This window comes from Electrophorus electricus, chromosome 6, assembly GCF_013358815.1.
Source record: "Electrophorus electricus isolate fEleEle1 chromosome 6, fEleEle1.pri, whole genome shotgun sequence".
NCBI lineage: Eukaryota > Metazoa > Chordata > Actinopteri > Gymnotiformes > Gymnotidae > Electrophorus > Electrophorus electricus.
In genome coordinates, this window is record NC_049540.1 from 3,470,211 (window position 1) to 3,485,156 (window position 14,946).

At 39.4% G+C, this 14,946-nt stretch overlaps 6 non-coding genes across 6 annotated transcripts; all 6 read left to right on the top strand.

The window, feature by feature from the left end:
• Positions 1–300: 300 nt before the first annotated feature.
• On the top strand, positions 301–390 carry trnar-ucu. The gene is given in 2 exon segments: positions 301–337; positions 355–390. It is a non-coding gene; the product is annotated as a tRNA-Arg (tRNA).
• An 8,131-nt stretch (positions 391–8,521) lies between these two features.
• trnat-agu lies at positions 8,522–8,595 on the top strand. Its single transcript has one exon. It is a non-coding gene; the product is annotated as a tRNA-Thr (tRNA).
• Positions 8,596–9,561: 966 nt separating this feature from the next.
• Positions 9,562–9,635, top strand: trnat-agu. Its single transcript has one exon. It is a non-coding gene; the product is annotated as a tRNA-Thr (tRNA).
• Positions 9,636–10,602: 967 nt separating this feature from the next.
• On the top strand, positions 10,603–10,676 carry trnat-agu. Its single transcript has one exon. It is a non-coding gene; the product is annotated as a tRNA-Thr (tRNA).
• Positions 10,677–11,643: 967 nt separating this feature from the next.
• On the top strand, positions 11,644–11,717 carry trnat-agu. Its single transcript has one exon. It is a non-coding gene; the product is annotated as a tRNA-Thr (tRNA).
• A 966-nt stretch (positions 11,718–12,683) lies between these two features.
• On the top strand, positions 12,684–12,757 carry trnat-agu. Its single transcript has one exon. It is a non-coding gene; the product is annotated as a tRNA-Thr (tRNA).
• The last annotated feature ends 2,189 nt before the right edge of the window (positions 12,758–14,946 follow it).

Below are 14,946 nucleotides of genomic sequence, written 5' to 3' on the forward strand. Positions count from 1 at the left end.
GTGATTTACTGCTATGGGTAGATGCTGTGACATTTGCCCGGTATACAAATGTATTTTGACACACTGGTTTTCTCCCCAAAACTTGCCTTTGTTGCCAGTCTGGAAGGTGAAAGTACTCATCAAAGAGTTTAAGTGATTAAGCAAAAGGGTGCTGTGCTCTAGCTGGTCATAATGCCTACCTAGTAAACATGAAGTTCGGGCATCAGGTCCCAGCAGTACCTTTACGTTGTCGAACCACTTTTTACGACATGGTATTCAGATGCAAAATAATGAATGCATGTCAAAAACCAGGACTTTGTGGGCTCTGTGGCGCAATGGATAGCGCATTGGACTTCTAAGCACAGATAAAAATCCATTCAAAGGTTGTGGGTTCGAGTCCCACCAGAGTCAAATATCCTCTTCCGTAGGAACTTGTTCCTTCCTAATCCTTGTGGTGTATGTCAATCTGTTACTTTCCACAGATGACATACAGCTTGTTTTCTCTAAGAAGCAGAACATGCGCTTCTTCCTGCTCATTCATTTAGCAAGTGGAATATGCTGGCAGAATATTTTCAAGTTGCCGAATACAGAGAGGCTGTCTGCACACAAGACTACTCGTTGACTTCCAAGGTTTTCTTTCCAATTTATTGGTCAAAGTCATCTCATCTCATTTCTGAATACTTCTTGAAGGCAAAGGCAATATAAGTTAGATCGTTGAAAGAACCAGTGCCTAGCAGTATGTAACAAATGTAAGTCAAATACAGAGAGACTGCCTGCAGACAAGTCTACTCGTAGGTTTCCAACATTTTCTTTTCAATTTGTTGATTAAAGTCATCTCAGACTTTTAATCTTAAAATTTCATATAGGTCTCTCATTACATGTTTTCTGTAAGGACCAGTAACTCCTCTTTCCCTAATTCATTAACTTTGCAAAGAGAGTGACGTGCCAGCATATCTTGAAATTGCAAAATAATTGTGAGGTTTTTATGTATGTGCAGATCTAATGTGAATAATTTATTTGTTGCGCTATTACATCAATGTCTTGATTAATTCCAATGGTTTGAATGCTCCTTCAAGCCAACGGACTGAGTAACGCAGCGTGACCAAGGCAATATGTCACTGCCTTTTCTGTGATTTGCGGCTATTGGTAGATGCTGTGACATTTGCCTGACATGGATCTGAATTTTTCTGCAGTGATGTTCTGCATGGGGTTCTCCCAAAAATTGATCTTTGTTGATAGTGTTGCTGGAATTTTTAAGCAAAGGTGCCGTGGCTTAGCTGGTCATAGCGCCTGTCTAGTAAACAGGAAGTCCTGGGTTCAACTCCCAGCGGTACCTTTATGTTACGAAAACACCAATATCCGTCAGGTTTCTGAACACTCCTTGAAGGCAAAGGCAATATAAGTAGATCGTTGAAAGAATCAGTACCTCACACAATATTAAAACGTAAGTGAAATACAGGGAGACTGTTTGCGCACAAGACTACTCGTTGACTTCCAAGCTTTTCTTTCCAATTTATTGGTCAAAGTCATCTCATCTCATTTCTGAACACTTCTTGAAGGCAAAGGCAACATAAGTAGATCGTTGAAAGAACCAGTACCTCACACAATATTAAAACGTAAGTGAAATACAGAGAGACTGTCTGCTGACAAGACTACTCGTACACTTCCAACCTTTTCTTTCCAATTTATCGGTCAAAGTCATCTCATCTCATTTCTGAACACTCCTTGAAGGCAAAGGCAATATAAGTTAGATCGGTGAAAGAACCAGTGCCTAGCAATATGTAACAAACGTTAGTCAAATACAGAGAGACTGCTGCAGACAAGTCTACTCGTAGGCTTCCAACATTTTCTTTTCAATTTGTTGGTCAAAGTCATCTCAGACTTTTAATCTTAAAATTTCATATAGGTCTCTCATTGCATGTTTTCTGTAAGGACCAGTAACTCCTCTTTCCCTAATTCATTAACTTAGCAAAGAGAGTGACGTGCCAGCATATTGTGAAATTGCAAAATAATTGTGAGGTTTTTATGTATGTGCAGATCTAATGTGAATAATTTATTTGTTGCGCTATTACATCAATGTCTTGATTAATTCCAATGGTTTGAATGCTCCTTCAAGCCAACGGACTGAGTAACGCAGCGTGACCAAGGCAATATGTCACTGCCTTTTCTGTGATTTGCGGCTATTGGTAGATGCTGTGACATTTGCCTGACATGGATCTGAATTTTTCTGCAGTGATGTTCTGCATGGGGTTCTCCCAAAAATTGATCTTTGTTGATAGTGTTGCTGGAATTTTTAAGCAAAGGTGCCGTGGCTTAGCTGGTCATAGCGCCTGTCTAGTAAACAGGAAGTCCTGGGTTCAACTCCCAGCGGTACCTTTATGTTACGAAAACACCAATATTCGACAGGTTTCTGAACATTCCTTGAAGGCAAAGGCAATATAAGTAGATCGTTGAAAGAACCAGTACCTCACACAATATTAAAACGTAAGTGAAATACAGGGAGACTGTTTGCGCACAAGACTACTCGTTGACTTCCAAGCTTTTCTTTCCAATTTATTGGTCAAAGTCATCTCATCTCATTTCTGAACACTTCTTGAAGGCAAAGGCAACATAAGTAGATCGTTGAAAGAACCAGTACCTCACACAATATTAAAACGTAAGTGAAATACAGAGAGACTGTCTGCTGACAAGACTACTCGTACACTTCCAACCTTTTCTTTCCAATTTATCGGTCAAAGTCATCTCATCTCATTTCTGAACACTCCTTGAAGGCAAAGGCAATATAAGTTAGATCGGTGAAAGAACCAGTGCCTAGCAATATGTAACAAACGTAAGTCAAATACAGAGAGACTGCTGTAGACAAGTCTACTCGTAGGCTTCCAACATTTTCTTTTCAATTTGTTGGTCAAAGTCATCTCAGACTTTTAATCTTAAAATTTCATATAGGTCTCTCATTGCATGTTTTCTGTAAGGAACAGTAACTCCTCTTTCCCTAATTCATTAACTTAGCAAAGAGAGTGACGTGCCAGCATATTGTGAAATTGCAAAATAATTGTGAGGTTTTTATGTATGTGCAGATCTAATGTGAATAATTTATTTGTTGCGCTATTACATCAATGTCTTGATTAATTCCAATGGTTTGAATGCTCCTTCAAGCCAACGGACTGAGTAACGCAGCGTGACCAAGGCAATATGTCACTGCCTTTTCTGTGATTTGCGGCTATTGGTAGATGCTGTGACATTTGCCTGACATGGATCTGAATTTTTCTGCAGTGATGTTCTGCATGGGGTTCTCCCAAAAATTGATCTTTGTTGATAGTGTTGCTGGAATTTTTAAGCAAAGGTGCCGTGGCTTAGCTGGTCATAGCGCCTGTCTAGTAAACAGGAAGTCCTGGGTTCAACTCCCAGCGGTACCTTTATGTTACGAAAACACCAATATCCGTCAGGTTTCTGAACACTCCTTGAAGGCAAAGGCAATATAAGTAGATCGTTGAAAGAATCAGTACCTCACACAATATTAAAACGTAAGTGAAATACAGGGAGACTGTTTGCGCACAAGACTACTCGTTGACTTCCAAGCTTTTCTTTCCAATTTATTGGTCAAAGTCATCTCATCTCATTTCTGAACACTTCTTGAAGGCAAAGGCAACATAAGTAGATCGTTGAAAGAACCAGTACCTCACACAATATTAAAACGTAAGTGAAATACAGAGAGACTGTCTGCTGACAAGACTACTCGTACACTTCCAACCTTTTCTTTCCAATTTATCGGTCAAAGTCATCTCATCTCATTTCTGAACACTCCTTGAAGGCAAAGGCAATATAAGTTAGATCGGTGAAAGAACCAGTGCCTAGCAATATGTAACAAACGTTAGTCAAATACAGAGAGACTGCTGCAGACAAGTCTACTCGTAGGCTTCCAACATTTTCTTTTCAATTTGTTGGTCAAAGTCATCTCAGACTTTTAATCTTAAAATTTCATATAGGTCTCTCATTGCATGTTTTCTGTAAGGACCAGTAACTCCTCTTTCCCTAATTCATTAACTTAGCAAAGAGAGTGACGTGCCAGCATATTGTGAAATTGCAAAATAATTGTGAGGTTTTTATGTATGTGCAGATCTAATGTGAATAATTTATTTGTTGCGCTATTACATCAATGTCTTGATTAATTCCAATGGTTTGAATGCTCCTTCAAGCCAACGGACTGAGTAACGCAGCGTGACCAAGGCAATATGTCACTGCCTTTTCTGTGATTTGCGGCTATTGGTAGATGCTGTGACATTTGCCTGACATGGATCTGAATTTTTCTGCAGTGATGTTCTGCATGGGATTCTCCCAAAAATTGATCTTTGTTGATAGTGTTGCTGGAATTTTTAAGCAAAGGTGCCGTGGCTTAGCTGGTCATAGCGCCTGTCTAGTAAACAGGAAGTCCTGGGTTCAACTCCCAGCGGTACCTTTATGTTACGAAAACACCAATATTCGACAGGTTTCTGAACATTCCTTGAAGGCAAAGGCAATATAAGTAGATCGTTGAAAGAACCAGTACCTCACACAATATTAAAACGTAAGTGAAATACAGGGAGACTGTTTGCGCACAAGACTACTCGTTGACTTCCAAGCTTTTCTTTCCAATTTATTGGTCAAAGTCATCTCATCTCATTTCTGAACACTTCTTGAAGGCAAAGGCAACATAAGTAGATCGTTGAAAGAACCAGTACCTCACACAATATTAAAACGTAAGTGAAATACAGAGAGACTGTCTGCTGACAAGACTACTCGTACACTTCCAACCTTTTCTTTCCAATTTATCGGTCAAAGTCATCTCATCTCATTTCTGAACACTCCTTGAAGGCAAAGGCAATATAAGTTAGATCGGTGAAAGAACCAGTGCCTAGCAATATGTAACAAACGTAAGTCAAATACAGAGAGACTGCTGTAGACAAGTCTACTCGTAGGCTTCCAACATTTTCTTTTCAATTTGTTGGTCAAAGTCATCTCAGACTTTTAATCTTAAAATTTCATATAGGTCTCTCATTGCATGTTTTCTGTAAGGAACAGTAACTCCTCTTTCCCTAATTCATTAACTTAGCAAAGAGAGTGACGTGCCAGCATATTGTGAAATTGCAAAATAATTGTGAGGTTTTTATGTATGTGCAGATCTAATGTGAATAATTTATTTGTTGCGCTATTACATCAATGTCTTGATTAATTCCAATGGTTTGAATGCTCCTTCAAGCCAACGGACTGAGTAACGCAGCGTGACCAAGGCAATATGTCACTGCCTTTTCTGTGATTTGCGGCTATTGGTAGATGCTGTGACATTTGCCTGACATGGATCTGAATTTTTCTGCAGTGATGTTCTGCATGGGGTTCTCCCAAAAATTGATCTTTGTTGATAGTGTTGCTGGAATTTTTAAGCAAAGGTGCCGTGGCTTAGCTGGTCATAGCGCCTGTCTAGTAAACAGGAAGTCCTGGGTTCAACTCCCAGCGGTACCTTTATGTTACGAAAACACCAATATCCGTCAGGTTTCTGAACACTCCTTGAAGGCAAAGGCAATATAAGTAGATCGTTGAAAGAATCAGTACCTCACACAATATTAAAACGTAAGTGAAATACAGGGAGACTGTTTGCGCACAAGACTACTCGTTGACTTCCAAGCTTTTCTTTCCAATTTATTGGTCAAAGTCATCTCATCTCATTTCTGAACACTTCTTGAAGGCAAAGGCAACATAAGTAGATCGTTGAAAGAACCAGTACCTCACACAATATTAAAACGTAAGTGAAATACAGAGAGACTGTCTGCTGACAAGACTACTCGTACACTTCCAACCTTTTCTTTCCAATTTATCGGTCAAAGTCATCTCATCTCATTTCTGAACACTCCTTGAAGGCAAAGGCAATATAAGTTAGATCGGTGAAAGAACCAGTGCCTAGCAATATGTAACAAACGTTAGTCAAATACAGAGAGACTGCTGCAGACAAGTCTACTCGTAGGCTTCCAACATTTTCTTTTCAATTTGTTGGTCAAAGTCATCTCAGACTTTTAATCTTAAAATTTCATATAGGTCTCTCATTGCATGTTTTCTGTAAGGACCAGTAACTCCTCTTTCCCTAATTCATTAACTTAGCAAAGAGAGTGACGTGCCAGCATATTGTGAAATTGCAAAATAATTGTGAGGTTTTTATGTATGTGCAGATCTAATGTGAATAATTTATTTGTTGCGCTATTACATCAATGTCTTGATTAATTCCAATGGTTTGAATGCTCCTTCAAGCCAACGGACTGAGTAACGCAGCGTGACCAAGGCAATATGTCACTGCCTTTTCTGTGATTTGCGGCTATTGGTAGATGCTGTGACATTTGCCTGACATGGATCTGAATTTTTCTGCAGTGATGTTCTGCATGGGGTTCTCCCAAAAATTGATCTTTGTTGATAGTGTTGCTGGAATTTTTAAGCAAAGGTGCCGTGGCTTAGCTGGTCATAGCGCCTGTCTAGTAAACAGGAAGTCCTGGGTTCAACTCCCAGCGGTACCTTTATGTTACGAAAACACCAATATTCGACAGGTTTCTGAACATTCCTTGAAGGCAAAGGCAATATAAGTAGATCGTTGAAAGAACCAGTACCTCACACAATATTAAAACGTAAGTGAAATACAGGGAGACTGTTTGCGCACAAGACTACTCGTTGACTTCCAAGCTTTTCTTTCCAATTTATTGGTCAAAGTCATCTCATCTCATTTCTGAACACTTCTTGAAGGCAAAGGCAACATAAGTAGATCGTTGAAAGAACCAGTACCTCACACAATATTAAAACGTAAGTGAAATACAGAGAGACTGTCTGCTGACAAGACTACTCGTACACTTCCAACCTTTTCTTTCCAATTTATCGGTCAAAGTCATCTCATCTCATTTCTGAACACTCCTTGAAGGCAAAGGCAATATAAGTTAGATCGGTGAAAGAACCAGTGCCTAGCAATATGTAACAAACGTAAGTCAAATACAGAGAGACTGCTGTAGACAAGTCTACTCGTAGGCTTCCAACATTTTCTTTTCAATTTGTTGGTCAAAGTCATCTCAGACTTTTAATCTTAAAATTTCATATAGGTCTCTCATTGCATGTTTTCTGTAAGGAACAGTAACTCCTCTTTCCCTAATTCATTAACTTAGCAAAGAGAGTGACGTGCCAGCATATTGTGAAATTGCAAAATAATTGTGAGGTTTTTATGTATGTGCAGATCTAATGTGAATAATTTATTTGTTGCGCTATTACATCAATGTCTTGATTAATTCCAATGGTTTGAATGCTCCTTCAAGCCAACGGACTGAGTAACGCAGCGTGACCAAGGCAATATGTCACTGCCTTTTCTGTGATTTGCGGCTATTGGTAGATGCTGTGACATTTGCCTGACATGGATCTGAATTTTTCTGCAGTGATGTTCTGCATGGGGTTCTCCCAAAAATTGATCTTTGTTGATAGTGTTGCTGGAATTTTTAAGCAAAGGTGCCGTGGCTTAGCTGGTCATAGCGCCTGTCTAGTAAACAGGAAGTCCTGGGTTCAACTCCCAGCGGTACCTTTATGTTACGAAAACACCAATATCCGTCAGGTTTCTGAACACTCCTTGAAGGCAAAGGCAATATAAGTAGATCGTTGAAAGAACCAGTACCTCACACAATATTAAAACGTAAGTGAAATACAGGGAGACTGTTTGCGCACAAGACTACTCGTTGACTTCCAAGCTTTTCTTTCCAATTTATTGGTCAAAGTCATCTCATCTCATTTCTGAACACTTCTTGAAGGCAAAGGCAACATAAGTAGATCGTTGAAAGAACCAGTACCTCACACAATATTAAAACGTAAGTGAAATACAGAGAGACTGTCTGCTGACAAGACTACTCATACACTTCCAACCTTTTCTTTCCAATTTATCGGTCAAAGTCATCTCATCTCATTTCTGAACACTCCTTGAAGGCAAAGGCAATATAAGTTAGATCGGTGAAAGAACCAGTGCCTAGCAATATGTAACAAACGTAAGTCAAATACAGAGAGACTGCTGCAGACAAGTCTACTCGTAGGCTTCCAACATTTTCTTTTCAATTTGTTGGTCAAAGTCATCTCAGACTTTTAATCTTAAAATTTCATATAGGTCTCTCATTGCATGTTTTCTGTAAGGACCAGTAACTCCTCTTTCCCTAATTCATTAACTTAGCAAAGAGAGTGACGTGCCAGCATATTGTGAAATTGCAAAATAATTGTGAGGTTTTTATGTATGTGCAGATCTAATGTGAATAATTTATTTGTTGCGCTATTACATCAATGTCTTGATTAATTCCAATGGTTTGAATGCTCCTTCAAGCCAACGGACTGAGTAACGCAGCGTGACCAAGGCAATATGTCACTGCCTTTTCTGTGATTTGCGGCTATTGGTAGATGCTGTGACATTTGCCTGACATGGATCTGAATTTTTCTGCAGTGATGTTCTGCATGGGGTTCTCCCAAAAATTGATCTTTGTTGATAGTGTTGCTGGAATTTTTAGGCAAGGGTGCCGTGGCTTAGCTGGTCATAGCGCCTGTCTAGTAAACAGGAAGTCCTGGGTTCAACTCCCAGCGGTACCTTTATGTTACGAAAACACCAATATCCATCAGGTTTCTGAACACTCCTTGAAGGCAAAGGCAATATAAGTAGATCGTTGAAAGAACCAGTACCTCACACAATATTAAAACATAAGTGAAATACAGGGAGACTGTTTGCGCACAAGACTACTCGTTGACTTCCAAGGTTTTCTTTCCAATTTATTGGTCAAAGTCATCTCATCTCATTTCTGAACACTTCTTGAAGGCAAAGGCAACATAAGTAGATCGTTGAAAGAACCAGTACCTCACACAATATTAAAACGTAAGTGAAATACAGAGAGACTGTCTGCTGACAAGACTACTCGTACACTTCCAACCTTTTCTTTCCAATTTATCGGTCAAAGTCATCTCATCTCATTTCTGAACACTCCTTGAAGGCAAAGGCAATATAAGTTAGATCGGTGAAAGAACCAGTGCCTAGCAATATGTAACAAACGTAAGTCAAATACAGAGAGACTGCTGCAGACAAGTCTACTCGTAGGCTTCCAACATTTTCTTTTCAATTTGTTGTTCAAAGTCATCTCAGACTTTTAATCTTAAAATTTCATATAGGTCTCTCATTGCATGTTTTCTGTAAGGAACAGTAACTCCTCTTTCCCTAATTCATTAACTTAGCAAAGAGAGTGACGTGCCAGCATATTGTGAAATTGCAAAATAATTGTGAGGTTTTTATGTATGTGCAGATCTAATGTGAATAATTTATTTGTTGCGCTATTACATCAATGTCTTGATTAATTCCAATGGTTTGAATGCTCCTTCAAGCCAACGGACTGAGTAACGCAGCGTGACCAAGGCAATATGTCACTGCCTTTTCTGTGATTTGCGGCTATTGGTAGATGCTGTGACATTTGCCTGACATGGATCTGAATTTTTCTGCAGTGATGTTCTGCATGGGGTTCTCCCAAAAATTGATCTTTGTTGATAGTGTTGCTGGAATTTTTAAGCAAGGGTGCCGTGGCTTAGCTGGTCATAGCGCCTGTCTAGTAAACAGGAAGTCCTGGGTTCAACTCCCAGCGGTACCTTTATGTTACGAAAACACCAATATCCGTCAGGTTTCTGAACACTCCTTGAAGGCAAAGGCAATATAAGTAGATCGTTGAAAGAACCAGTACCTCACACAATATTAAAACGTAAGTGAAATACAGGGAGACTGTTTGCGCACAAGACTACTCGTTGACTTCCAAGCTTTTCTTTCCAATTTATTGGTCAAAGTCATCTCATCTCATTTCTGAACACTTCTTGAAGGCAAAGGCAACATAAGTAGATCGTTGAAAGAACCAGTACCTCACACAATATTAAAACGTAAGTGAAATACAGAGAGACTGTCTGCTGACAAGACTACTCAGTACACTTCCAACCTTTTCTTTCCAATTTATCGGTCAAAGTCATCTCATCTCATTTCTGAACACTCCTTGAAGGCAAAGGCAATATAAGTTAGATCGGTGAAAGAACCAGTGCCTAGCAATATGTAACAAACGTAAGTGAAATACAGAGAGACTGCTGCAGACAAGTCTACTCGTAGGCTTCCAACATTTTCTTTTCAATTTGTTGGTCAAAGTCATCTCAGACTTTTAATCTTAAAATTTCATATAGGTCTCTCATTGCATGTTTTCTGTAAGGACCAGTAACTCCTCTTTCCCTAATTCATTAACTTAGCAAAGAGAGTGACGTGCCAGCATATTGTGAAATTGCAAAATAATTGTGAGGTTTTTATGTATGTGCAGATCTAATGTGAATAATTTATTTGTTGCGCTATTACATCAATGTCTTGATTAATTCCAACGGTTTGAATGCTCCTTCAAGCCAACGGACTGAGTAACGCAGCGTGACCAAGGCAATATGTCACTGCCTTTTCTGTGATTTGCGGCTATTGGTAGATGCTGTGACATTTGCCTGACATGGATCTGAATTTTTCTGCAGTGATGTTCTGCATGGGGTTCTCCCAAAAATTGATCTTTGTTGATAGTGTTGCTGGAATTTTTAGGCAAGGGTGCCGTGGCTTAGCTGGTCATAGCGCCTGTCTAGTAAACAGGAAGTCCTGGGTTCAACTCCCAGCGGTACCTTTATGTTACGAAAACACCAATATCCATCAGGTTTCTGAACACTCCTTGAAGGCAAAGGCAATATAAGTAGATCGTTGAAAGAACCAGTACCTCACACAATATTAAAACAGTAAGTGAAATACAGAGAGACTGTTTGCGCACAAGACTACTCGTTGACTTCCAAGGTTTTCTTTCCAATTTATTGGTCAAAGTCATCTCATCTCATTTCTGAACACTTCTTGAAGGCAAAGGCAACATAAGTAGATCGTTGAAAGAACCAGTACCTCACACAATATTAAAACGTAAGTGAAATACAGAGAGACTGTCTGCTGACAAGACTACTCGTACACTTCCAACCTTTTCTTTCCAATTTATCGGTCAAAGTCATCTCATCTCATTTCTGAACACTCCTTGAAGGCAAAGGCAATATAAGTTAGATCGGTGAAAGAACCAGTGCCTAGCAATATGTAACAAACGTAAGTGAAATACAGAGAGACTGCTGCAGACAAGTCTACTCGTAGGCTTCCAACATTTTCTTTTCAATTTGTTGGTCAAAGTCATCTCAGACTTTTAATCTTAAAATTTCATATAGGTCTCTCATTGCATGTTTTCTGTAAGGACCAGTAACTCCTCTTTCCCTAATTCATTAACTTAGCAAAGAGAGTGACGTGCCAGCATATTGTGAAATTGCAAAATAATTGTGAGGTTTTTATGTATGTGCAGATCTAATGTGAATAATTTATTTGTTGCGCTATTACATCAATGTCTTGATTAATTCCAACGGTTTGAATGCTCCTTCAAGCCAACGGACTGAGTAACGCAGCGTGACCAAGGCAATATGTCACTGCCTTTTCTGTGATTTGCGGCTATTGGTAGATGCTGTGACATTTGCCTGACATGGATCTGAATTTTTCTGCAGTGATGTTCTGCATGGGGTTCTCCCAAAAATTGATCTTTGTTGATAGTGTTGCTGGAATTTTTAAGCAAGGGTGCCGTGGCTTAGCTGGTCATAGCGCCTGTCTAGTAAACAGGAAGTCCTGGGTTCAACTCCCAGCGGTACCTTTATGTTACGAAAACACCAATATCCGTCAGGTTTCTGAACACTCCTTGAAGGCAAAGGCAATATAAGTAGATCGTTGAAAGAACCAGTACCTCACACAATATTAAAACGTAAGTGAAATACAGGGAGACTGTTTGCGCACAAGACTACTCGTTGACTTCCAAGGTTTTCTTTCCAATTTATTGGTCAAAGTCATCTCATCTCATTTCTGAACACTCCTTGAAGGCAAAGGCAACATAAGTAGATCGTTGAAAGAACCAGTACCTCACACAATATTAAAACGTAAGTGAAATACAGAGAGACTGTCTGCTGACAAGACTACTCGTACACTTCCAACCTTTTCTTTCCAATTTATCGGTCAAAGTCATCTCATCTCATTTCTGAACACTCCTTGAAGGCAAAGGCAATATAAGTTAGATCGGTGAAAGAACCAGTGCCTAGCAATATGTAACAAACGTAAGTGAAATACAGAGAGACTGCTGCAGACAAGTCTACTCGTAGGCTTCCAACATTTTCTTTTCAATTTGTTGGTCAAAGTCATCTCAGACTTTTAATCTTAAAATTTCATATAGGTCTCTCATTACATGTTTTCTGTAAGGACCAGTAACGCCTCTTTCCCTAATTCATTAACTTAGCAAAGAGAGTGACGTGCCAGCATATTGTGAAATTGCAAAATAATTGTGAGGTTTTTATGTATGTGCAGATCTAATGTGAATAATTTATTTGTTGCGCTATTACATCAATGTCTTGATTAATTCCAATGGTTTGAATGCTCCTTCAAGCCAACGGACTGAGTAACGCAGCGTGACCAAGGCAATATGTCACTGCCTTTTCTGTGATTTGCGGCTATTGGTAGATGCTGTGACATTTGCCTGACATGGATCTGAATTTTTCTGCAGTGATGTTCTGCATGGGGTTCTCCCAAAAATTGATCTTTGTTGATAGTGTTGCTGGAATTTTTAAGCAAGGGTGCCGTGGCTTAGCTGGTCATAGCGCCTGTCTAGTAAACAGGAAGTCCTGGGTTCAACTCCCAGCGGTACCTTTATGTTACGAAAACACCAATATCCGTCAGGTTTCTGAACACTCCTTGAAGGCAAAGGCAATATAAGTAGATCGTTGAAAGAACCAGTACCTCACACAATATTAAAACGTAAGTGAAATACAGAGAGACTGTCTGCGGACAAGACTACTCGTTCACTTCCAACCTTTTCTTTCCAATTTATCGGTCAAAGTCATCTCATCTCATTTCTGAACACTCCTTGAAGGCAAAGGCAATATAAGTTAGATCGGTGAAAGAACCAGTGCCTAGCAATATGTAACAAACGTAAGTCAAATACAGAGAGACTGTCTGCAGACAAGTCTACTCGTAGGCTTCCAACATTTTCTTTTCAATTTGTTGGTCAAAGTCATCTCAGACTTTTAATCTTAAAATTTCATATAGGTCTCTCATTACATGTTTTCTGTAAGGACCAGTAACTCCTCTTTCCCTAATTCATTAACTTAGCAAAGAGAGTGACGTGCCAGCATATTGTGAAATTGCAAAATAATTGTGAGGTTTTTATGTATGTGCAGATCTAATGTGAATAATTTATTTGTTGCGCTATTACATCAATGTCTTGATTAATTCCAATGGTTTGAATGCTCCTTCAAGCCAACGGACTGAGTAACGCAGCGTGACCAAGGCAATATGTCACTGCCTTTTCTGTGATTTGTGGCTATTGGTAAATGCTGTGACATTTTCCTGACATGCATCTGAATTTTTCTGCAGTGATGTTCTGCATGGGGTTCTCCCAAAAATTGATCTTTGTTGATAGTGTTGCTGGAATCTTTAAGCAAGGGTGCCGTGGCTTAGCTGGTCATAGCGCCTGTCTAGTAAACAGGAAGTCCTTGGTTCAACTCCCAGCGGTACCTTTATGTTACGAAAACACCAATATCCGTCAGGTTTCTGAACACTCCTTGAAGGCAAAGGCAATATAAGTAGATCGTTGAAAGAACCAGTACCTCACACAATATTAAAACGTAAGTGAAATACAGGGAGACTGTTTGCGCACAAGACTACTCGTTGACTTCCAAGGTTTTCTTTCCAATTTATTGGTCAAAGTCATCTCATCTCATTTCTGAACACTTCTTGAAGGCAAAGGCAACATAAGTAGATCGTTGAAAGAACCAGTACCTCACACAATATTAAAACGTAAGTGAAATACAGAGAGACTGTCTGCTGACAAGACTACTCATACACTTCCAACCTTTTCTTTCCAATTTATCGGTCAAAGTCATCTCATCTCATTTCTGAACACTCCTTGAAGGCAAAGGCAATATAAGTTAGATCGGTGAAAGAACCAGTGCCTAGCAATATGTAACAAACGTAAGTCAAATACGGAGACTGCTGCAGACAAGTCTACTCGTAGGCTTCCAACATTTTCTTTTCAATTTGTTGGTCAAAGTCATCTCAGACTTTTAATCTTAAAATTTCATATAGGTCTCTCATTAGCATGTTTTCTGTAAGGACCAGTAACTCCTCTTTCCCTAATTCATTAACTTAGCAAAGAGAGTGACGTGCCAGCATATTGTGAAATTGCAAAATAATTGTGAGGTTTTTATGTATGTGCAGATCTAATGTGAATAATTTATTTGTTGCGCTATTACATCAATGTCTTGATTAATTCCAATGGTTTGAATGCTCCTTCAAGCCAACGGACTGAGTAACGCAGCGTGACCAAGGCAATATGTCACTGCCTTTTCTGTGATTTGCGGCTATTGGTAGATGCTGTGACATTTTCCTGACATGCATCTGAATTTTTCTGCAGTGATGTTCTGCATGGGGTTCTCCCAAAAATTGATCTTTGTTGATAGTGTTGCTGGAGTTTTTAAGCAAGGGTGCCGTGGCTTAGCTGGTCATAGTTCCTGTCTAGTAAGCAGGAAGTCCTGGGTTCAACTCCCAGCGGTACCTTTATGTTACGAAAACACCAATATCCGTCAGGTTTCTGAACACTCCTTGAAGGCAAAGGCAATATAAGTAGATCGTTGAAAGAACCAGTACCTCACACAATATTAAAACGTAAGTGAAATACAGGGAGACTGTTTGCGCACAAGACTACTCGTTGACTTCCAAGGTTTTCTTTCCAATTTATTGGTCAAAGTCATCTCATCTCATTTCTGAACACTTCTTGAAGGCAAAGGCAACATAAGTAGATCGTTGAAAGAACCAGTACCTCACACAATATTAAAACG